This window comes from Phoca vitulina, unplaced genomic scaffold, assembly GCF_004348235.1.
Source record: "Phoca vitulina isolate PV1807 unplaced genomic scaffold, GSC_HSeal_1.0 scaffold4, whole genome shotgun sequence".
Taxonomy (NCBI): Eukaryota; Metazoa; Chordata; class Mammalia; order Carnivora; family Phocidae; genus Phoca; species Phoca vitulina.
In genome coordinates this window covers 70,706,841-70,712,713 of record NW_022589707.1, presented here as the reverse complement: position 1 = coordinate 70,712,713, position 5,873 = coordinate 70,706,841, and the positions used below count along the sequence as shown (strand labels likewise).

The window sequence follows — 5,873 nt, the reverse complement described above, 5'->3', positions numbered from 1 at the left end:
TGATAAAAGTACTTTTTTAAAGATAATACTAGATGTAGTAATTCTTTAAGAAGATATTCATTTCAAAAGAAAGTAACAAATAAGCCATTTGAGTTTTGATAATCTAATGAAGAGAAGAGAAATACATGAAAATATCTGAAAAATATTTTATTGGCAATTAGATATAAAATACATTGATGAAGATACTATTAAATTCATGAAACACCTCCAAACAATCATGACCATCTCATCATTGAATAAAAATACTGTGAACTGAAATAAACATCCCTATTTTAATGACAAAAAATTATAATTGACTATGATGAATTCTATTGATGATGAATGTGATCCTTATAGACCTGAAGCTTTTAAGTATTTATATTTTGTTGTATTTTTTTTCTCTTCAAGATATCCCTTAGCACCCACTGTTGTATTTATAATTTTGTCCTTGTTTTTTTTTTTTTTCCCCTCTTAAAGAAGAATCCCAAGGTTGTTTAGGCTTTAGGCTCCACAAAACTTGGATCCCCTCCTTTGTTCAAAGTAATACTATTGAAGGAAATATTTAAAATCTCCCAAGATTTGCCAGGCATTTTACAGTAAATGCCATTTTACACATCTTCCACTGTGTCCCTAGAACAAACCTCTCTTGAGATCCAGGTTTATTCTCTAATATTTACTACACATTTTTTAATAGAATTATCCAATTAAATCAATAGGCACTAAGTTAAAGATATGTATTTGAGAAAGGTATTTCAGAGTACCCTGAGATATTAGATATCTCTTTCTAAGATAGTGCTCTTTCTAAAAAGTGATTTCAGTATTTTAAATAAAAACAATTTAAAAAATTTAATTTCAGTTGCTGAGTATTATCAATATTTGATTTAACAAATTAACATTAAGACAAAAAATTTCCTCCCCTATCAAAACCAAATATTACTTTGAATTTACTTACAAGATAGGGAGCCACTAATCTCCTTTAAAGAGTTCAAGTCAGCTGGCATCGTTTGTCCTACTTGATCATATTTTTACAAATTGGCATATGCACCTCTATTTTTAGACAAGCTTCCAAATTGCAGAGAAATAGGAATATGGGAATATGTAGATATTAATTATGCCATTTTCTGTAGAATAATTATTTTAAACTGTATGGAATATTTTAAATGTTATGAACTGCATAAAAATGCATATTCCATAAGTAGGTCTAATAGCCTAAACTCATTTTGGCTTCCAACTGGTATAAATTTAAAAACTTCCTTACCCATCCAATTATTGACCATATTAAATGAGTGATTTAATTTTCTTTTATGCATGTTTTGATTTGCTTTTATTTTTTTCCTAAACAACACTTGTATTTTGATTTGCTTTTATTTTTTTCTAAATAACAGCTAATAATCTCTAATGCAAATCTGAGAAGTAATTATAACACCAAATACTTGCATTGCACCTAATATGTCATTCCCTACTCTCACCTCTTAACATATTTAAGTCCTTCAACAACACTATTATTTAAGTACCAATATTATAATCGTTTTATAGTTAAAAAGAATGAGACAACATAGCTTGCTGAAGGTCATGTAATCAGTAGGCAGTAGAACAAAGAAAGGATTTTTACACAGGCAATTTTTTCAGAATCCATGCCCCTACCCAACTTCACATACTCAAAAATACTTAATTTTCAAGAGAGCTTCATTCCAAATCCAGAGAGAGGGAGAGAGAGAGTGTTAAACCAAGTCAAATTAGAATCAAATTCCAATTTATAAAATATCCATTCCAAATACCACAGCACCTTCATGTTTTCCTCTAAAAAGGCTAAAATAGGCATATGTACTTTTCTACTAGTTAGGAAATAGATGAACCCAAAGACAAAAAATCATAGTTCAAGAAAGATTTAATAGTTGGCAGATTTTAAGATTTGCCTTTAAATCCTGACATGAATCAAAGTACACAAGTGTGACAGTTACCAAGAACTTGAGCAGAAAATGTTTCCTGAGTTTACTTGTTTTTCCAACACCTATACCTCAAGCTCCCCTGAGATTTAGAAAATGGAAGCATGACAACAGTCATAAAGAGTGACTGATGAATGCAATGTCCACGCAGTGTAAACTGTGGTACATTGGTGACTGCGTTTTTACAGTTCATCACCTTTAATGTGGTTAACCAATAATTTGAAAGTACCCTGCTCATTTCTAGTCACTATGCAGAGTTCGCTTTTGTTTAGGAATGAATGGACTGTGGGTGTCATTCCACAGCCATTATACAAATCCTTTGCTGTATTTTTACTTGTCATTCTTAGACAGTGTAATTTAAGATGTGAAACTAATGGTTCATCTTTTTCTTCTTTGCCCCATAAGACTAAATTTAGGAGATGAAACCAAGAGAAAACAGTTTTCCCAAATACAAATGTTCTCTTACAACTAACCAAGAAATAGTTTTTTCACATCCTCTGCAATTTAGCCAAGAAATAAAGTAAGAAAAGAGATATTTTAATAAAGATACATAAAAATTAAATGCATCAAAAATAAGACGAATAAGTAAAGGAAGAATACTTAGTTAATGTACTGAGAGAGAAGGATATCACCAAAGATGCTGCGCTAAAAACAAGGAAAACAAAATGGTAAGGAAAAAGGCAAAATGATTATGTTTATATATTATGCTTATATTAAATGGAGAAATGATTACCTCAATAATATGGTTGAAATTGGGAAGGAGAAATAAATTTATTGATTAATAATGCAAACAAAAAAATGTAATACCTTAATGAACAATACAGAGGGAGAAATGAAACAAATATAATTTTATGCAATTCTTACAATAAGGTAAGAAGACATAGCGATTTGCAGAAGATTTTCAGCACAGAGAACATTGACAGCTATGTTTTTCTAATTATTTATTTATTTGAGAGAGACAGCATGAGCAGAAGGAGAAGAGTGGGAGGGAGAGGGACAAGCAGACTGCGCTGAGCAGGGAGCCCATCGTGACGCTGATCCCAGGACCCTGAGATCATGACCTGAGCTGAAACCAAGAGTCGATTGCTTAACCGACTGAGCCACCCAGGCGCCCGACAGCTATTTTGCAATTATGGTTTAGGAGGGCCTTTCTGGAGGTGTGATATTTGAGAAAAGAGTGAAATGAGGAAAAGGAGATGACCTTGGAAAGGAAATTTCCATCAAAGGGAATGTCTCAACTTGTACTCAGGTTCTAAAATCTGAAATTATGTAAGGCTCAAAAGGAATTTCATTTAGGTTTATTACAGATCTCATAATTCAGAAGATTAAACATGACTTTGAGTATGTTACAAAGTCACAGAATCTGAGGAATACCATCACATAGCCATCAGTTGAAGAATAAGTGTATAAAAGGCTGAGGATCATGAAGCAAATTATTAACCCTAGATATAATGCTGAAAATACACAAAAAAATTTAACAACTTAGATAAATTCCCTAGATTTTTCATTGGTCAGTTGCCAGGCAATGGTACTTTTAAATAGAAATTGAAATAAAACCTGGTAAATGTTATTTGCCATATTTTCAAAGGACTTAAGATCCCTTACCTCTTCTACACTGAATAATGATAATAAGGGAAATTGCTCTTCATCGAGAGGAATAGACAGACACATAAAGTGGTATGTGCTAAATGTGAGGTTGCTGTAGTTTTTAGACAAAATATGAGGATAGTAGGATCCAGGCTGAAGAACAGAGAAATGACTGGAGAACACTGAAATGGGAAATTCTTTGATTAGCTCTCAGGACTTGGGGAAAGGGACAAATCAATAACCACTCCCAGAATTTGAATATGGTGGCTGTTAATTTAGATGGCCCCTACAGGACTAGAAAAGCATTGAGAAGAGAAGGTGGGAAATGAGTTGGGTATGCCACCCAACACCTGTTTCATTAGTGTTAGATTTAATTATCCAGAATAAGTAGATCAGCAAGGGACCCAGGGGAGAAGGAGTTAATGTACATGCCCAGCCTCTTCTGTCTTGCTATTTAGCTATATCATTTTGTACACTAACAGATTTTAATTAGCAATAATTGCACCTCGGATAAACCTCATTGGCTACGATACTGCCACTGCGCAAAGCTTGTACACTAACAGATTTTAAAGCTGTTACTTCCTCATCTTTCCTCTCTCTTGATATTTACCCAGTAATTTTATTTTATTTTATTTTATTTTATTTTATTTATTTATTTTTTTTTTTTTAAAGATTTTATTTATTTATTTTGACAGAGAGAGACACAGCGAGAGAGGGAACACAAGCAGGGGAGTGGGAGAGGGAGAAGCAGGCTTCCCTCTGAGCAGGGAGCCCGATGCGAGGCTCGATCCCAGGACGCTGGGATCATGACCTGAGCCGAAGGCAGACGCTTAACGACTGAGCCACCCAGGCGCCCCTACCCAGTAATTTTAATAATGACTTCACATGAGACTAAGAAATAACAGAAATAAATTATACTCTTTTTTTTTTTTTTGGTAAGAAAGAATATCCAGCAACAGTTGAATATAGAAACTTGAAAATCAGGGAGAAGATACAAATTTGGAAGTCAGCATATTGGTCAGGGGTGAAATCATATAGGTGGATGAAATAACACACAGTTTAAAGAGTGATAAAAGCAATTGAGAGAAAGGGATGCAGAGAGAAGACTAAGAAGTACCAGTGACAGAATAAAGAAAATCACATGCATTTAACAATCCAATCACTTAATATAATCCTGCCCTTCTTAGTACATCCGCAATGTGAGAATTACATTTAGACTGTGTATTATTAGTTGATTTTTTGAAAAAATTTGCTATGTTGTCATTTCAAATAAAACTCAAATGTTCTAAATGCTTATATTTTCTGTTTCTAGTGATATTGAGTACTTTGAAAATGACTTTAATACATTTTAATTACAAATTATTAAAAACAATTACATAAATATTTACATAGAAACCTTATCTTGTGCTTGTAAGGACACTTTGGTTACAAGTGACAAAAAAATCAGTAAGTACTAGAATATACTGGCTCAGAAACATAAAAATTCAGGGATCATTTGGCCATGGCTAGATCCAGGAATACAAATAATGTAATCAAATATTGTAAAATATGCCTCTTTTTTGTACCCTCTCTATGCTCAATTTTACTCTATGATGGTTTCATGCTCAAGCAGTTTGTCTCCTTGCCATCATCAGATATAGTTTGGATTATACTTACACTTAGCAATGCCAGAGGAAAGTGCATAGCATCCCTTTCCCAAGATTTGTATCAATATTTAAAAAGGAAATTGGATCTTTTTCTTTCATATGTACAATGAAATTGAGGAAGTGAAGCCAGGTGATTATAGATTCCACCCAGAGAAAGAAGGAACTGCCCTTCTCAAAGGAAAAGCAGCAAAGAAAAGGATGCCAGCAAGATAAAAATAACAGATACTCACTACACTACTTAAGTGTAGATTAGCGAAAAGGCTCAAACTTTAATATTTGAAAGATTTTGTGACCCATCAAAGTATGTTTTTTATTCATATAACAATGTAGAGTGTCCTTTCCTTCCTACTATTGCTTAGAGTAGTTCATAGTCTAAATCAGAATAATTAACTACTACTGTATGTTTCATCACCAGAACTCAGGAGTTCTAATGAAGAATTGGAATTGCTCTGTTTTGAATTTGTTAACTATTTGTTTAACCTGTGCTGTCAGAAGTACTATAAATCCATCTTGGATAATTGTGTGTGCCTTTTTCTTTTGCTAGATACCCAGGAACGTCACCAGGGACTATCTTTTCTCCACAAATGGCTAATTTTTCTTAAATTATATATTTAGATTGAAAGATGTGGAAATAGCATAAAGTATCAGGAAATCCACCCAGGAAGGAAAGCCAAAAACAACACACCTGAAGAAGTAGAGAACATAACCATTATGC

At 33.1% G+C, this 5,873-nt stretch overlaps 1 pseudogene; it reads right to left on the bottom strand.

Moving 5' to 3' along the window:
* Positions 1 to 3,875: 3,875 nt before the first annotated feature.
* LOC116631199 lies at positions 3,876 to 4,062 on the bottom strand (annotated as a pseudogene).
* Positions 4,063 to 5,873: the final 1,811 nt, after the last annotated feature.